The 19536-nt window shown below is 50.9% G+C and overlaps 1 protein-coding gene across 10 annotated transcripts in view; it reads right to left on the reverse strand.

The window, feature by feature from the left end:
* GLIS1 (GLIS family zinc finger 1) overlaps positions 1–19536 on the reverse strand; it is a 237716-nt gene that overhangs the window by 166733 nt on the left and 51447 nt on the right. The window lies entirely within an intron of this gene.

Raw genomic sequence — 19536 nt, forward strand, 5'->3', positions numbered from 1 at the left:
GTCTCTTTAAATAAAGAGCTTGAGTAGACAGATGCAAACCTTGGGGCATGGGCACTTACAGTCGTCAGAAGAGGAAGAATCAGCAGAGGTGAGTGAGAAGCAGCTATCAAGGAGGTAGAACCACAAAGTAACCTTCAAGCAAACAAAGTGTTTTAAGGAGGGAGCGAGTATCTGTATCAGCTACTGCTGAAAGGTCAAATACAATGACGCCTAAGAAATGACCCTTGGATCCGGCAACATCGAATGTCCTGAGGACCTTAATTTTGATGGCATGATGGGGATGAGAGCCTGGATGGAGTAGACTTAAGGGAGAAAAGGAAAACAGAAAATGAGTGTTAACTCATTTAATCCTCATGACAATCCTATGAGGTCAGTACTACTTGGCTCACAGTCACAAATTTAAAAACTGGGAGGTGGGAAGCACCAAGGGCTAACCAGAATGCATGAGGTTGCACAGCCAGGAAGTGGTGAAGTCAGGCTTTGAACCTGGGCTAGCTGGCTCAAGGACCTCTGGCCTCAACACTCTGCTCTGGTCTCCACCACTCTGATGAGCATTCAGCCACCTGTTTACTGAGCACCTGCTATGTGCCAGGGCTAGTGCCTCGCAAACACAACCTGGACAGCAGCTATCTTCTCTCAACCAGCCCAGGTTGGTTGTTATTTCCCTACCTTGCAGATGAGGAAAACTGGGCTCAGCTAGTAGGAGGTGAGACCAGCATTTGCACCCAGGTCTGGCTGACTCCGATGCCTGTGCCTGTAACTGATAACTTTCAGTTAACCTAGTTTCTAATCTAATCCCAGGTCTCACTAGATTAGACATTTGCTCAGTCAGGGACCAGACCAACCACCCTAATTTAGGATTCCCCAAATCCCACTGGCTGATAAAAGAGTGCAGGTACCACAAGCAGCTCTCAGGTCCCTTTAGGGTCTGGCCTGCCTCCTCTCTAACCTCATCTTCAACCCCACCTCCCACCCCTACTCTGCCCACTCCTGAGGATCCAAACCCAGGCCTGGCAGATTTGAAGCCTTGGCTCTTTTCCCCAAAACCACAGCAGAGAGAGGTAGTGAGTCCAGGCAAGACCCTGGATGGCACAAATAATCCCACACACCTCACACCCTCTACAGCACTTACCAAACCCCTTCCCATTGGCAGGTCTGTGGGCCAGGCTGGGGAGACAGCAGGGCAGGGGTGAGGAAGTCAAACTCTGCTATGTTCCCAACGCCGTCTTCGGCGATCTCGCTCCTCCCTCCTCACAGGTTCAACCTGCCCTAGAACCAGGGACCAGCCTTCTCCCAAGATGACCCTGCAGCTGCTTTGTCTTTGTCGTCAGAACATCACCTCCTTTCACGCCCATTTACTGTGCTGCTTATCCCTACACTACTTCATTCATTCACTCGTTACAAGGGAACCTCCTTCTCCTAGTGTCTTCATTTGAGGTTCAGTTTCTCTTGGGAAAAATGTTGATAATGACAATGTATACTTCAGGACTATAATGAGAATAAAAGAGATTCGAAGGGCTCAAAGCACTTTGGGAACCGCAAAGCACTGGGCACATGTGTGTGCCACCCCCAAGCCTGCCCTGCAAGGCCAGTGGCACCTGCCCACCCACAACAGCACTTGGTCTATTCCAGGTGTATCAACCCACAACTCTCCCTCTCTCAATATGCGCCCCATGACAACCCCACATTCCACTCAAACCACTTCTCTTGCCCTTTATTTTGCATGGCACACTACAGTTCACACACTGATTTCACAGCTCTTGAGGGAGCCCTCATTAGTCACATGCTATGGATGAAGAAACGGAGGCCTGGACCAGAGCAGCACATCCCCAGGGTCACCCAGCCACGGAGGAGTGGGGTTTCACCATGGCTCAAGCTCCATCAACTCTGGCCCAGCCCTTCTTTGGTCCTAGTGTGGCCCCAAGGTCCATTCTCAACCTGGACACTGAGTGAGCCTTCAAAACACCTTCTCATCTCTCTTCCAGACTCACAGATTCTCACAGTACATTTGAACTGCTACAGTAAAACACCTAACATTGGGTAATTTATAAGGAACAACATTTATTTTCACAACGTCTTGAGGGCTGAGAAGTCTAAGACCAAAGCATCAGCATCTGGTGAGGGCCTTCCTGCAGCAGAAAGCAAAAGGGCAAGCTAGCTGAAAGCTGCACTAAGCCTCTTCTAGAAGGGCCTTAATCCCACTAATGAGGGAGTAGACCTGATGGCCTAATCACCTCTTACAGGCCCCACCTCTTAATGCTATTATGTTGCCAACACCTAAATTTTGGAGTGGCCCCATTCAAACCATTGCACATGCCTTCACTAGTTCTCTACTGTCCTTGGGTAGCAATCCAGTTCATCACCAGGCCCCACAATCCGGTTCAGCACCAGGCCCCACAATCCAGTTCAGCACCATGGCCCCCACAGCCCCACCTTATTTGGTCCCTCTGGGCTCTATGGCCTCATCTCGTTCCATTCTCCTGTCTGCCCTCAACAAACCTGCTTGCCCACAACAGCGTCTGCTCCATGGTATTGCAGGGAGCAACAATAATCCACTCCTCCATTAAACTCTTTTCAATTACACCTGGGTTTCTCAACCTCAGCACTACTGATATTTTGACAGCAATAGACACTTCTTTGTTGTGAGATTTATCCTGTGCATTATACAATGTTTAGCAGCATCAAGACTCACTACATACACATAGACACATACACTCATGCTCCATGTAACATTTCCGCTGATGACAGACCATATATACATCAGCGGTCCCATGAGATTACAATCCTGTAGTTTTACTATACCTTTCATATATGTATGTATGTGTGTGTGTGTGTGTGTGCGTAACACACATGCACACACACACACACACACACACACACACACATATATATATATTTTTTTTTTGAGACAGTCTCGCTCCGTTGCCCAGGGTGGAGTGGCACAATCTCGGCTCACTGCAACCTCTACCTCCCAGGTTCAAGCGATTCTCCTGCCTCAGACTCCCGAGTAGCTGGGATTACAGGTGCCTGCCACCACTCCCAACTAATTTTTTGTATTTTTAGTAGAGACAGGGTTTCACCATATTGGTCAGGCTGGTCTCAAACTCTTGACCTCAGATAATCTGCCTGCCTCAGCCTCCCAAAGTGCTGGGATTACAGGTGTGAGCCACCACGCCCAGCCCTAGGTTTAGATATGTTTAGATACACAAATACTTGCCAGGTGTTATAGCTGCCTACAGTACAGTAGCATGCTGTACAGGTTTGTAGCCAAGGAACCATAGGCAATCCCATGTAGCCTAAGTGTGTAGCAGACTAGCCCATCTAGGCGTGTGTAAGTACACTCTGTGATGTTCACACAACAAAATCACCTATGATATATTTCTCAGAAGTACCCACAACCTTGGGTAACACATGAATCTGTGGATGGTGAGGGGTTGGGGGCTGAAAGACAGGGTCAAGTCTGGGTTCCTTTGGTACCCCTCACTTTTAAGAGGCACACTACATTTTATTTTACAAGGTGCTTTCAGGCCCATTGTCCCCTTTGGCCCTTCTAACCCCCCCCACCCGATGAGTTACCCCACATTACAGATGAGGAAACTGAGACACAGATCAGGCCTGACAATCTTTAGCTAAGCTGGGCCCTCCTAGCTCAGGACTCCTTAGCCTTCTATCTGGGCCTCCACTCATGTGTTCCCAGGCAGTCTCTAAACATGTCCTCTGTGCCTGGCCCTAGGCTCATCCTCCCCTGCCCTGGAGGAGCTCCCAGGTGAGAGGCCTGGACATGATGTGTAATCAAATGTCATAGGGGCTACAATGGGGCACCCACAGGAAGGGGGTGGAGAGTGGGCAGAGCTCCATGTTGCCCACCCTGTGGGCCCATGAGCCCCTGCTATGTATATTGCTACCAACACAGGGCTTGGATCCCAGTGGGTGGTCGGGGAGGGAGAAATGAAAGAAAGGGAGCAGGGAAGGCAAGGAGTAAGAGGAGGCTGAGAGAAGGGGAGATTTGTCTACCAGGTAAGGCTAGTGAAGACCCCATCCCCTACACATACCAAAGCTAGGTCAGGCACTTCCTAGTCATTCATCACAAACATCCACTGAGTATCCACTCTGTGCCAGGCTAGAGACTGGAGGTCTTTCAGAGGACAAGCGGGACACACCCCAGCCCCTGTGGACTTCATAGGCTGCAGGACGTCTGGGCTCCATAGCCCCAGTGCTGCCCTCAATCCCAGACCTCCTGCCACGTGCTCACTGTCTGCTATGTGCCTGTCCCACATAGACTAGGACTCCCTGAAAGCAGAGGCCAGGTCCAAGTCTTTGCTATGTCCCCCACATCCAGCACAAGCCTGACCCTGAATTTATTGGCTGAACTGAAGAAATCATGCATCTGAGGATTTGGGTGATGGGGTGCGGGGACTGCTTTAGAGAGGACTTCCTGCCCAGGGCAGCAGCTTGCAGCCCAGCCAAGTCCCAGCCAGCTTGTTTTGTCAGATGAGCGGTAGATACTTAAATTGGGACAGACTCCATGACAACACATGGAGATTATTGGTCTGGCTTTTTATCTGCTTTTATCTAAATGATTGAAAGCATAAAACAAGAGTGGCTCAGCAGCCACAACCCAGTCCAGGATCCTATTTCTGGACTAGACCGCTCTCTGGATTCAATATTAAACCAACCCTGGCCAAGCATGGCTCAGTCGACAGGAACCTGAATGCTCCCCCAGCCCAAACCCACATCTCCTGCAAGAGGAGGCAGTTGCCCAGAGTCACGAAGCACCTGGCCAAACGGAGACAGAAAACTCTGGCTGTGTGAGATTTTTAAAACCTTCTGGAATATAAATCTCCAAAAAGTGAGACTCCTCCTGACAGACCCCAATCGGATGCCCCCCTTTTCTAAGCCCTCTAACTTCTTAGCATGTCATCTTACATGTCTACATTGTCTTACCAAGAAGACGGTTATTGATTCGAAGACAAGGATGTGTCTAATTCATTGCTCCCTGCTCCAGACCCCAGTACACAGGAGGTGCTTAATACAAATTTGTGGGTCTTCACATCTTAGCAGTTCTCTAGGAGGAAGACACCTTCCATCTAACCCCTAACACATCAGCCACATGAAATTCCAAAGGGATAAATGTCAACTCCTGTGATGGGATTCAAATTGCTTCATGCTGGGTCTCCCTGAGTTCCCACGGCAGAGCTCCAGCGTCTGTGTCAACTCCCAGTGGAGAACTAACCAGACTCTGGTCTAACATTTGTTCCCAAGCCAGCCTCCCTAACTGTGCCCTGCCTGAGGTGACTTGTTCCTCTTTGCTCTGCAACACCCAGCACCTCACCTGGCCCATGAAAGGAGCTTACTGGTTCTTTGTTAAATGAAGATGTTCATCACCTTATTATTTACCATAGCAAATGAAAAGCAGGCAACAATTTAAACGTCCAGCAGTAGAGGAGGAATTGTGTAATTATATCAGAGTGTGTGCACATAAAGAAATAGTGTGTGATCATTATTTTGAGAGGATGTAGCTCAAAAAGGAAAATTTTAAAGTAGAATATAAAAGCATCATCCATGCCATGATTCAAACGATGTTTAAACCATGCATGTGGACAGAGGTCAGAAAGGAGCAGTGAGCAGTGGAAACTGGTGATGTTTTTGTGGGACAAATTTGTGTAACAATGCATCTCATCTTCAGTTATTGCTATAATGCCGGCAGTGAGGAATTTTTAAAACTAATTTACAAAAGAACAGGAAGGTGAAAACCTGTCTTAGGAGCAGTGGATATTTTTAAAGGATAGAGGATTTGAAGGATGGAGATGTTTAACACACAGAGTCAACAAACTGATGAGATCTCAAGCTCCATTTACCAAAAGAAAAATGTTCAGGTACAAATACTGTCCTCCTGGGCCCAGAAAGGCCATGTCCACCAGGCTCAGCTCCTGGCACCACGTTCTAACAGGAGCTTGGGTCCCTGCATTTGGAGAAGAGTGCCCAAGGCAGATGGCCCGGGGTGTCGGCTTCTGGAAAAGAGAGGCCCATGGCCCCAGTGCCTGAGGCCTCACAGGGCAAAACAAGGATCTCCGGGAGAAGTTATAAGGGCACAGATTTCACTAAATATAAGAATTGTCTTTCAAAGTAGTGAGCTCCCCATCACTAGAGGTATTCGGGGACAGAGTCTGGAAGCCCTCCCTTAGGAATACTTTATGGAGAGGCACATGAATTTCATGTATGGTATGGAAAATGGAATATATATTTATTAAGTACCTATATAAATTAGAATGCACTTTAAGTATATGTTAGTTCATTAAATCTTCATAAATTTTTACAGATGAGGAAATTGAGGCTTAGGAAAGTGAAATAGTCTGCTTAAGTTCGCAGAGCTGGTTAAGGCCAAGCAGGGATTCGAACACAGATGTGCCCAACTCCAAAGCTCCTTCCCCTCCCTCTCAACTTTCAACTTTTTAAATATTATATTTATTAACAAGAATTGAGTTTGAATCCTCATTCCCACCTCCTCCTACTGTAGGATGAGGAAATTCTCAGCTTTTCCCTCTGTGAGCGCCTGAGAGACACTGCAGGCGCTGGCTAAGCTAGTGGTGGCCAGCTGCAGGGTAGGAGGGCCAAGGCCAGCGGAGTCAAGGCCTGCCTCCAGGCAGCCCTGAACCCAACACACCCAGCCATTCCCCCCATCCAGGTACTACAATGGGACAGAGGCCCAGGGTACATCCTAAGCCTTCCCAGGGCTCTTACTGGGGCCTGAGAGTAGACTTAGGAAGCAGGGCAGGGCAGTGGGCTGAACACTGGATGAGGAATCCGGAGGTCTGGCCTCCATCACCTTGGGCAAGTCAGGCTGCCTTCCTTTGTACAAAATAAAACCATTCTACCCACCTGACCCAACTCAGAGCTGCATGGAGTTCCTCCTGCAATGCTTTCTCACCTTCCTATCTGTTAACTCCTACACATCCTTCAAGGCTCAGCTCCAAGATCACCTACTCTGTGAAGCCATCCCTGATCACCTCTTTCCTCTGGGCCTAGAGTGACTTACTCTGTGCTTCTCTAGCATTCAGAACATCCCCTATGGTTGGACCATTTATTCAGCTATGGGTCTTGGAGCAGTCTCCAACTGCACAGAACAGCAAGCTGGACTGACAACAAGGCCTCTCTGCCAACCCAAACCCAACTGGCCCTTGAGGTCTTGCATTTGCAGATCTCTGTGAAGTCTGCCTGCAGCCTCTGCTGCTTTGTTTGACAATGTGCCCTTCGAGCCTTTCCTCCTGCTCCTCTCTCTCCCCTTCCCCACACAAACCTCGAGATTTCTCTTTCCATGCCCCAAAGTACCCAGCTGAGGGCTAGGTATAAAAGTGGACCGTGATCACCCAGATCTAGCTGCCCACAGCAGCAAGAGTGCCCTGGAGCTGCTGTGGCCCTCCCCTACCCTCTGCTGGGACTGGCTGCAGGACTCAGGCAGAGTGGGCCCTCCCCAAGGCCCAGCCTGGCCAGACTGTCCCCAGGTCTCTTCCCAGCCAGGTCACTCCAGTGTCGGGTGCATTATTCCCTGAGCTGGCAAGCACTCCATGTTCCTTACAATCTCATGCCTATAAAGGCCTAAGTGGCGCCAGTGATCGTGGAAGCCTCGTTCCAGTCTGGGTCCTCACGAGCCCCCCTTTATCTCCCAAGCCCACAGTCAGTTCAGGCTCATAAGCACTATGTCTTTCACCTCCGGTCCACACCATGCCCACGGAGTTTGTGTTGTTGTTGCCAGTGGAGTGATTTAGAGATAACAGTGATAGAATCACTCTGAAAGGACCTGGATTACCAGTGGGGACACTTGGCCAGGGATACAGAGAAAACAAAATAAACCCATGCCTCCAGTTATACTGCATTGAGGGAATGAGCCAAAAGGGCTTTACAGAAAGGCAGCAGAGCACAGGGGAGCCGCGGCTTCAAGCCCCAATAACGCTTAGTAGCTGTGAAGTCTTGGGCACGTCACCTCCTTTGGAAAGACTCCCCTGACGCCTACCTCCCCAGTGGCCCTACCTATGGACACCTACCACTCCTTGAGCTTCTCATGCATCACCCACTACACTGGATTTCCTCCAAGTCAGGGTTAGATCTGCTCTTCTCAGTCACCCAGCTCAGGGCCTAAGACAGAACAGCACTGGTGAGCATTTGTTGATGAACAGATGTATAGAAAAATGAAAGAACAAAGTTCAATTACCTGGGTCTATTTTTCTCTAGAACAAGAATTAAGCCACTCTCCATTATACATCCCCTAATGCTAAGCACAGCCACTGGTGCACAGTAGATGCTGAAGTCCGCACGAAGGCAAGAATCATGGAAGCCTGTGTGGTCTGGCTCCTCATCAGGACTGTAAAGAGTCCACTAAGGCTGGGCGCAGTAGCTCACACCTGTAATCCCAGCACTTTGGGAATTCAAGGAAAGTGCCATGACTTGAGGTCAAAAGTTCGAGACCAGCCTGGCCAACATGGTAAAACCCTGTCTCTACTAAAAATACAAGTATTAGCTGGGTGTTGGGGCATGTACCTGTAATCCTGGCTGCTTGGGAGGCTGAGATACAAGAGTCACTCGAACCTGGGAGGCGGAGGTTGCAGTGAGACTCTGTCACAAAAGAATCCACTGAGATGGGGGTGAAAACACGGCAAATGCCTGTGTGAGGGTGGCTTGGATCCGTGCTACCCAAAGCATGGTCCACAGTCCAGTGGAGTCAGCATCACCAAGAAACCTGCTAGAAATCCAAACTCTCACTCCAACCTATTGAAACAGAATCTCTGGGGACAGGGCTCAGGAATCTAGATATTAACAAGCCTGTCAGGTGATTTTTATGCACAGAAAAGTGTAAGGAATAGTGTTTTGTTTTTTTTTTAATTATAGGACTAAACTACTTAAGTTCTCTGTGCCCTGGTTTCCACACCTGTAAAATGGGGACAGGAATGCATGTAAATGTGCTCAGAAGAGTCGCAGGCATGCAGGCTCTTGTTGCTGCTGTTGCTGAACACCTAGCCAGGAATCCTACACCCCTGCACGGCATACCACACCAGGAGAGGCAGAGAAGCCGACACCGCGCAGTTCCCATGGCTGGAGCTTAGGCTTGGGGTAAAGACACGTTATACCTGAGGAGCATGGAATGAAGTGCTTGGTGATGTGGCTGGAGTCCAAGGCTGATCCAGAGGCCCCTGAGATTGAGCTGAAGTCATCCACATAAAGGATGCTAGGCTCACCACTCCACCAAAGCTGGCAGGAAACTTCTCTTTTATAGAAGAGGAAACTGAGGCCCAGAGACAGGCAAGACTGGCCTGAGGTCATCCAGGCAGTGTGGGATGAGCAAGCCTGCCATGCAGGCCTCTAAGAGTGATTATAAGCAGATTTCAAATAGAAGTTCCCTGCGGGAGCTGTCACTCAACACAGCCCAGGAGCAGCCGGGACAGGCTACCTGCACACACTCGGTGAGTTCACCTTTCCTTACTCGCTCCTGGCTAGGAGCCTCACATAGGCTCAAGGAGTCACAGCATCTCACCTGGAGACAGCTGGTTCTCTGCAGCCCCCAGCTTTGCTTGACTGGGGTTGCAGGTGCAGGTCCTAGTAACTCCAGTATCCTGAAATTCCCCAAAATAGCCTCTTTCCCAAACCTTGTTAAACTTATTTTCATTCATGTACCCTCCAAGCATCTCCTGTGTGCAGGTTCTGAGTGGGTGGCTTTAATCCTAGCAAGGACAAGAAAATCATGCACTTGGGATTATTATTCCATCTTTAGAGGTGTGGCTCAGAGAGGGTATATGGCCTGCCTGAGGTCACAGAGCTTGAGCAGGGTCTGACAGTGAAAACTGTACTTTGCTCGTGTCCTTGCTGCTTTCCTGAAACAGAAAGTTGGATTGAGGCCTGGCTCAGACCCAAATTAAGGCCCAACTTTGGGCAAGTCATAGCCCCACTCTGAGTGAGCCCAGATCTCCCAAAGCAGGGAAAATATCATCTCTCTCCCGGACCTGTCTGGGGAAACCTAAGAAGAAGAAACAAGGAGCTGTGCAAACATGCAGGCATCACTGACCACCTCTCTCAGCTGGCCTGAAGCACAGATGGGCACTGCCAGGGGACTTCTCCTCATGGCTCTGAAGGCAAGGGGACTGTTTTCCTCGTTTTAACAGAGGCTTACAGAGGTGCAGCAAACACAGAGACACAGACCAGCAAAGTTAGGACTTGAACACAGGTCTTCTGGCTCCTGGGCCAGGGTTCCTTCCAATCGGGGCTCTCACTGTCCTGCCACTTCTCCACCAAAACCTCCCCCCACCCCCACCCCACAGAACAGCGGCTCCTACCCCACCTCCTCCCACCTCCTCTCCCTACCTGGCCCAGAGAGACAAGCCTGGAGCCAGCAGCCATCAGGACCTTGTCCAAAAATCTCCAGGCAAAAGCAGGAGGGGGAAAAAAGGCACAGTTAAGATCTGAAATTTCTTGAACAGAACCTTCTTTTATTTTGAAGGAGAAATCGTAGACTTGGTTCACAGTGCAGGGGAAAAAATTAATCCTTGGATTCACTTTGGGATTCAGCAAATTAACACCATTTGCTCTGGTTTGGGGTTTGAGGTTTTGGTCAAGTCTGTGGGATGCAAAAATTGGGGACACCCCATCCCACAGGCCCTAAAGGTGTCAGCCTGAGTGGTTCCACTTGAGGGTGGGGACAAGGAAAGACTCGTCAGGGAGGACCAGGCAGGAATCGTGGTTCTCCTTAAAGCTCTGAGCACAATCAGCCCAGGCCTGGACTGAGAAGCATCTACTCTTCCCTAGTTCAGGCTCCTCCTCAGTCTGGGCTAAGGGCTGGGCCACTCTCTTCCCCCACACCCTGGCACAGCAACCTAGGGAGGAACGTCCAAGCCTAGGAGATCCAACATATGCCCATCAGCCCTGCCCTGGTCTTCCCAAGGACGCTTCCACCTCCCCACTGCATGGGGCACTCCCTGAGGGCCGGTCCCCAGAACCGAGCACGGTCTACAGACCTGGCCGAAGTAGATACTTAAAAATCACCCTCACTCCCCAACCACCCCCAGCCCAGCCCTGCCACAGACATGTTCCTTAAGGACAATCAGGCTGAAACAGGCAAGGCGCAGGTCCTTCCCCAGCCCTCCGGCTTTCCACATTTGTGTCCTGGGGCCAGAAGCACCCTCCACCCTGACCTCCAAGAGTGCCCTCTAGTGCTCTCCAGGGCCAAGCCAGGCTGTATCCCTCCCCATCAGCCTCATTTCAGGGCTAGGAGCTCTAATACCTCCTCAGTTTATTACAATTTCTCTTTCATGCTTGCCTCATACTAGAATGAGAAGGCTTTGGACACACATGCCTTCAAATCCCACTTCCGGTCCTGTGGGCCCTCCAGCCTTGCTGAGGCTGATCTACAAAACCAGAATGTAACACTTGTTTTGCTGTGTCTCTGGGATTACGTGATGTGACATACAGAGCCTCTACCTGAGCAATGCACAAAGTGGGTACCCCAGAAGCCCAAGCTTTCCTTCCCCCATCCCTGCTCTCTTTGAGGATGGCGCCTGTCTACAGTTCTGATGACAGATGCACATTGGGGTATAATGAACTTCCCAAGGGGCTGGCATTTCCATCAACAGAGCATTGTGTGTAGATTAGTTATAATGGGAGTTACAGTTGCTACATCCACTTTCACCAACGAACAAAATTGGCAGAACCAGATCGGCTCCTTCCACAAAGGACCAGCAGTGATGCCCACCTTCCAGGTGAGAGGTGGAGGTCCAAAGCTGCCAAGTGGCTGGCCAAGGCTGTACAGGCAGTGGGGATGGCCTGGGGCAGGAATTCGAGTCTTCCAGACTCCGAGAAACACCCCACAAATGACAGCCTCACCTCAACAACACCTAAGCATGTTCCCAAAAGCTCCGCCTGGCTATTGAATGAGAGACAGACGGCCAGAGGAAAAACAACCTAGTTTGGAAGGCAATAAAAATGTGTTTTTTCTTGCTAAACAAATTAGTTTACATCTGGCAATGTACAAATAAATAGAGGGGCCTCTGCGGGTCCAGACCAGACATCTCCCAGGGCCTGGGCCCCACTGCGATTGGACCCAGCCCCGGGCACCAGCGAGGAGCACCCTCGCTTCGCACTTGCTGTCACGCCATCTCCGGGATCCGCTGAGCCTCCTCGCCTCCTCTCCTGCTTCCCTGTCATCACCTCAAGAACTAGCCATCTCTGGCATTCCTCCAGGCCTTCCGTCTCGCTTAGGGGAGGAGCAAGGTCCATGGTGTTTCCCTCCCACCTCCCTGCTTCAAGGCCTCCAAAATGTACTCTCCCCTCTGAGCTTCAGCCTCCTCAAGAGTTAAATGGAAACACTGATGCCTTCCTGTCAGAGCTGTGGTGAGAATAAATTACACCTGAGGCCCCTACCACTGCGGCTGGCACTTAGAAAACGGCCTCCAGAAGTGGGATTCCTCCACAGTTCCCTGGCACTGCAGGCTCCTTGGGAAACATACTGGCTGTGGATGGCCCGAGGTCTGTTGAGCCTGGTCTTTCTTTCTCATGCTCCTGAGACAGTGGGCACCCCCATCAGACCCAATGATGCCCCCCAGACGTCCCCTGAGGCACCCTACCACCCTTGCTATAGAGCCACACTGAGCAGCAGCTCGGCCCCTTGCACCAAGAGCTTCTCTGTAGACTTTGGCCATCAGTTCTCAGGCAGCCTAGGAGGACGAGGTAGAGGGGCTGTCGCTGCCTCAAAATGGGCTGCTGCTGTTCAACCTCCACACAGATGAAGAAACTGAGGCCCAATGAAGAAACTGAGGCCCAGAGAGGTTAGATCACTTGCTTGGCATCATTTAAAAAGACAAAAAAAGCCAGGTCTCTGGACTCCTAGCACCAACAATATTTTCTAATTCACATTAATGAGAAAAAGCTGACCCCTGAGCCATGGATGGGGAGGTGACAGCAGAGATTTACTAAGGGCACAGAAACATCACCTACAGCCTGTCCACGTACTAAAGCCATCATGACTGCCCAGTTCACTTGGAACTAAAAGGCTGCTGACTTCAAGCCCTGAGTTAAGTGGAAGCATCACTAGAGCATCACCACCTGGTTCTATCAGCCAGAACACAGACAAGAACAGCCGGCAGCAGAGCAAGAGCGAGGCTGCTCAGCCTCGGGAAGGGGGAAGGTCTCTGACCTCAGTCTTCTGAACTGGAAATAGAAAGCACTGGACAAGCTGAACTGCAGGGCCCCTTTGAGGTCCCTTCTATGGACCCAACTTTCCAGCCTGCTTCTGCTGTCAAGTGTGGTGTGCCTGTGGTCTGGGTTCCCAGGGAGCAAACCTAAAACCAGGATCCGGCTGCTCCTTCCCTATGACCCCTCCACAGCCTGGGAGGTCACCCCCACCTCTCCCGTCCTCTTCCTACCAGACCCAGGTCTGAAGCTGGGCTCGTGGCCACTGCAGCTGCCCGGGTTCTTAGATGAAGTGGGAAACACGGGGGAGCAACCTTCCATCTCACTTTATCTCCTCCACTACCTCCAGGCCACCCTGGACCTCTGACGGGAGGGAGAAGGGGCCCACCGAGAGAGGGAACGGGGATGGCAGCCACAAATGCCCCCAGCAACAGCTGCATGACTATGGGAGCTGGGCCTGCAATTAAAATAAACCCCAAAACAGCCTTAAAATAACTACAAGGCATTTCAAGAAGATTGTATTGTTGAATTTACTGTTTGTTTACTGAGACAATCCGAGCTGGGTTTCAGATGAAAGTAGGAGGGAGACCAGATGTGAGGCTGAACGTCTGACCTGAAGCATCTGCTGCTCCAGGAGGAACCCAGGAAAAAGGACCAGCCCAGAGCAAGGCAGTGAAGACTCAGAGACTCAGACCCCTGACCAAAGCACAGGCTGCATGGCCCCTCCTGTTTGGGCCCTGGAAAGCCACTTGCCCCATTTACACAGAGCCCAGGGAGGGCTAATGAGAGGCACCATGTCCCAGAGAGAAGTCTGAGCTGCAGACCATGGAGATGGGAGTCTGAAGTCAGTCGTGCCTCCTGGACAGGGCCTTGTGCTGCTCTGAGCCTGCTTCCTTGGGACAGCAATCACTCCTGCCCTCCTGCGCTGCTGTGAGGGGCCCGGGGAGGGCTAGAAAGCCCCGTAGCATGCTGATACATGGTGAACAAGGCTGGCCCCCCTTTTTACTTCTCTCTCTAGCTCGTTGGCCCTTTCTTGTAAAGAGGATACTTAGAGCTGAAAACCAACGGCTCCTACCTACAGCTGAGGCATCCTGACCTGGGGAAAAGCCATCCCATGTCCCTGCAGCACCCAGGGTGCCCCCAAATATGGAAGCAGTATGGAGACTCCTGTTTCCCTAATCACCCCGTCCAGCCCACATGTCTGTGAACTCCTCAAAGTCAGGAACCAGGTCGAATTCTCCAGAGCCCCAGTGCCCAGCCCAAATGTCTGCTGAATGAAGGAGGGAGAAGGCAGGGAGGGGGGCAGGTCTCCACTCACAGGGAGATTCTAAAGGACCTAGATTGTCTTAGTCACCAACAGCTTAAAACAAAATTCAGATCAATTATGGTATTTGTCCTTAATGTCTCTGTAAGGAAAGGAAAGGAGGGAGATTTCCATCACATCAGTCTCATAGATAGGAACACAGAGGCCCAAAAAGATTAAGAAAATGCACTTCCCTGTCCATGAACCCCTGCTTTTTGGCAGGAAGTAGAGACTATGCCATGAGTGTGGGGCCTGCTGCTCAGTGGCACTAGTACCAGTACCACAGGGTGCGGGGGTGAGGGGACAGCCACAGACCTCTGCTCCTGACAGCTGTGTCACCATGCACAAGATACTTAAACTCTCCGAGCTGCTTCCCCTCTTGCAAAATAGAAATCATAAAGCCCCTCACCTTGACAACATTAAATGAAGCAACAGAAGGGAAAGTGTTCTGAGAACTGTAGAGCACATGGACATGTGATCCTCAGAAGAGGTGATAATCATCCCATCAGAGAGGGTTTGAAAACTCACATGGTCAGAAAACAAAAAAATCCTATCTGGGGGGATTGGTGTGATACTTCTACTATCTGCTGAATGAATGAGTGAATGAATGAAAGACACTCCAAAACCAAAGCCATTCAGGTCATCTGAATTTATTCTAAGACTGATTCTCCTTAATAACTAAGCAGCAGGAATAGAATATCAGATCTAATCCCACAGCTGTCTAAATGAGCAGGGTGAGACTATCTGAAGGCTCAGAATTGACTGTGGACAAGAGCTTTACCCTTTACTGTGCCAAAGGTGAACTTCTCCACAAGACAGCACACGCATTGTCACTGCCTGACACGTCCACCCTGTGCAGACACTGGCTAGATGATCTCAACCCTGGACACAGCTGGGTCAGTGTTTCCTGGGCCTTCAACCTGACTGCACTGATACTATCTGCCAGGGTCAGAGAGAGGCCTACAGGCCCCTCTTCTTGGCCTTAGGTCCACGCAAGCCTCTGAAATTAAGTTAAAGAGGAAAACTCCAGCACTCTTCCACTGCTCCACAATCCACACTAGCATCTTCTTTTCTGAGTTCATGGCTGTGTGAAGACGCGTGCCCAGCTGTTAATGCCTGGGCTGGGTTGTGGGTAGAGGACATGGATTAGAAGGACGATGGCATGCTCTTCCTCAGGGCTGCTCATCAGAACCAGGGCTGCAGCCTGAGGTGGGCTAAGACCAGGCCAGTCACAGTTGTCCAACAAGGCAGAGTTTCGGGGCCTCGTCATCTGCTGCCTGCATCACTGCCACCACCCCTCACCGGCCGCCCTGCTCCCAGGACGATGCCAAGTAGGGAGGAATATACTGGCTGGAGCCAGAGAGGGGCCTGGACCCAAGTCAGAGACAAGGGAGAATTCCTGTAAAACTGTGAGTAAAATTGGGGAAGTGGATGCCACCAGGCTGGACAGTCATGGGCAGCCAAGAAAGACAGCATTCATATTCTCTCTGCTGACAAAACAGGGAACTGGACTTCCTGGAGCTTCCACAGCGCCAGGATAGCTATTTCTTTTCAAAGACTACTAAGGAGAGGCAGGAAAAGGGCCTGAGCCCACCAGTGGTAACCACCCCACAAACACTTGTGGAGCACCCATTTTGTTCTAGGTGCATGGGACCCAGGAGGACCTGCCCTCAGGGAGCAGACAGCTCCGAGCTAAGAGGTGTTCTCGAGGTAGCTTCGAGTGGATGGAGCAACTGGGGCTGAACCCCCTCTTCTCATGCCCCATCCTCTCCTTCTGTAGAGCCATCTGCACCCAGACGGCAATACATTCCTGCTCTCAGGGGCCTTCTTTTACCATTTCCCCTCCCCTCCTGGTACACTCTGTGCTGAGTTTATACAATATTAACTTAAACCACTTTGTAGGCTACTTTGCAAGTGTTCTTAATCTTTCAACTAATTCGTCGGCCCTTAGAAAATAAAGGAAATTTGAAATTGCTGTGCTGCATGCAATAAACTCTTGGCATCTGACCAGCAGGGGCTGTTCAGGCAGAGTCCACACCAGCCCTGCACAGATGCTTCCTGTTGTAAAGGTGAGGCACGCCTCTACCTCTACACAGCTCGCTCACCACCAGTCTCTGGACCCGCTTGCAGCCATGCATTCACTCCTTCAGCCGTCCAGCAAACAGCCACCGACAAAGCTGACACCTGGTGGCAGGTTGTGTGTTAGGCATGAAGGAGTGGGGGGATGAAAGGTGCATCAGACACAGTTCCTGCATCCCTGCATCCTTGCAAGGAGCTCACAGTCCGGTGAGGGAATGGTCCTCTCACTCTGTAGATGTGACTGAAGTAAGCTGAACGTAATCAGAACAGGGCCTTCCTCTGCAGGTTACCTCTCAGTATGTGTCCCCATAAGGGATGCTGAGGCACAGACAGATGGGAAGGGCCCTGGCAGAGACCCTAAGTGCTAGCTTTGCAAGTTGGTAGCTCTTCACTTATTAGAATATACCACGCTCCTGTCTGAACTGATTCTTCATGGGCAATAACTGCAGAGGCAGGAGGCAGGCAAAGAGAGGCTTAGGAGAAGCCCTTTCACCACTGGTTAATCTAGGAGGAGCTTGGTGGCTCAAGCCTGTAATCCCAGCACTTTGGGAGGCCGAGGCAGGTGGATCACAAGGTCAACAGATGGAGACCATCCTGGTCAACATGGTGAAACCCCGTCTCTACTAAAAATACAAAAAAATTAGCTGGGCATGGTGGCTCATGCCTGTAATCCCAGCTACTCAAGAGGCTGAGGCAGGAGAATTGCCTGAACCCAGGAGGCGGAGGTTGCAGTGAGCCGAGATCACGCCATTGCACTCCAGCCTGGGTAACAAGAGCAAAACTCCGTCTAAAAAAAAAAAAAAAAAAAATCTAGGAGGAGCTGCCTTTCATAACAAGTATGCAGCAGTAGCTCATTAAATCATACCAGAGTAGGAAGGAAACTGGAAGATTATCTCAGATAACCCTGCCATTTTACAGACAGAGGGACTGAGGCCCCTAACCATAGGATGAGCTAAGCAGATGTCCCTGCCTGGAGCTCAGCGCCTAGTGAGGGGTCAGAAAACAGTAAAGGAATCACAGAAATAACACATGATCAGCTCTGTTAGAGGCATGAAGGGGGTGTACATAGGAGAGGAGTCAGGGAAAGCTTCCCTGTAGAATTAGCATGAACTGAGACATGAAGAATGAGGAAACAGTGAGCAAAGCCTGCAGCAAAAGAACAGAGAGCATTCCAGGTCAAGGGAATGGTCTGTGCAAAGGCACTGAGGCAGAAGGTGGCACAGTGCTTCAGAAGGAAAGGAAAGAAGGCGAGTTCAGTCCTGGCATAAGGAGTCTGAGCTCCCACTTCTGGCAGACACATTCCTGGCTCCCCACCTGCACTATGAATATACACTGCAAACACCTCCTGAGCATCTACCAACGGCCAGGTGCTCATCCGACCGAGTGTTCCCACTCAGTAACTCCCTAATGAGCATCCTCATACCAGGTGGATGCGACTGTAACCTCAGGCAGGCAGTCCCCAGAGCCTGAGCTCCGCCAACCACGGGCCTCCTAACTTGTGTAGTACAGTGACCAAGAGCAGAGACTATGGAGTCCAACAATACTGGGTCCAAGCCCCAGCCCTGCTTCTGATTCCCTGCATGACCCTGGATGAGTTACTCTCTCACTGCGGGCCTCATCTGTGAAAAGCAGAGAATGATGGCATCACCGACTTCAGAGAGTCCTCACATGGAACAAACGAGATCATCCACGTAAATCAGTGAGCACTGTATCTGGCACACAGCAGGCATCAGATATTAGCAGGTACTAGCCTTAGCTCTTCTGTTTCTAGCACTAGCAGAAGACCTGGCACAGGCAGGCATGTGAAATGAAAGAGTGATGCAGGTGCCCAGTCAATGCCTGTCAGGAATTGAGTGTCATAGCCCTGAATTGGGTATCCTGGGGAGGTTCTGAGCACCTGTCAAGAGAGACCCTCAAGCACACAGTGGGTGGTCATTTGCTGCAGATGCTGCAGAAGGGATTTATGCATTTGGTGGATTATTAGAAGAATGAGGGCTTTGTACAGTTCTTGCCAGCCCTGAGACTCGGGGACTCTCTGGACCTACCCCGCCTGCCAGAGCAGGGACAATTTCATGGAGCTCAGTTTCTTAATCACCTTATTCTGCTGGGGCTTAGAGTGGAATCCTTTCCCCAAATTGGACATTTATGGGGCTAGAGGAGAGACGGAGGGCAGGATGGATGAAGTGTCCACATTCCAGCTGAGAGGTTAAGGGCTTTTGTGTTCCTTCCTTCTAAACTCCAAAGTTCCCAGCCAGGCCTGAGGGTGTCCATGTCTCCCTCAGATAGGCAGGGCATTCCTGTGTCCATGTCCTCCCCACCCCCAAGATCTCTGCAGTCCAGCTCCTCCTGCCCTCTCTGAAGGGAGCCAGGCTGCTAGAACCTTAGGGCCTCCCCAGAACTCAGCACAGGACTGGCACCCAGAAGGTGTGTGTATTTATGGAATATGTGAACCAAATTCGTCCTGATTTTCCCAACCCTGGGAAAGCGTGGGAAAGCCTAGAAGCCTCTAGGGGTCTCCCTGACTCCTGGACTGATGTAGCCTTTCTGTGGTCAGGACCAGCTTGGGGCCTTCAGATCGTGCATGGGGCCCACTGCAGGTGAGCCTCACTTCACGCCACAAGGTGAAGCACTCAGTAGAGGTCAAAGCCACCAGGGTGGCTGGCTGTTCAGAGAATCTTGCTCTCACAAAAGAAACTGAGGCCCCTCCAGTACCTCCTCAAGCACAGTTTGGTTTCTGTCACTAACTCAAAGCCAGAACTTTCAGTGGCTCACTAGTGCCCACATGGTCACATCCAGGCACTTCAGCCTGGCACTCATTCCCTTCTTCCCTGCCATGAATCTCCATACTGCTCCCACACCAGCCTGGCAAGCCACTTGCCTTTCCTCTCCTCCTGGCCAGCAGGCTCCCAGCACTCCTACCCACGGCCACCTCTCAGCAGAAGTCCCACGCCTGCTTCAGGGCAGGCAAGTGCAGCCTGGCTGGC

This window comes from Callithrix jacchus, chromosome 7, assembly GCF_049354715.1.
Source record: "Callithrix jacchus isolate 240 chromosome 7, calJac240_pri, whole genome shotgun sequence".
Taxonomy (NCBI): domain Eukaryota; kingdom Metazoa; phylum Chordata; class Mammalia; order Primates; family Cebidae; genus Callithrix; species Callithrix jacchus.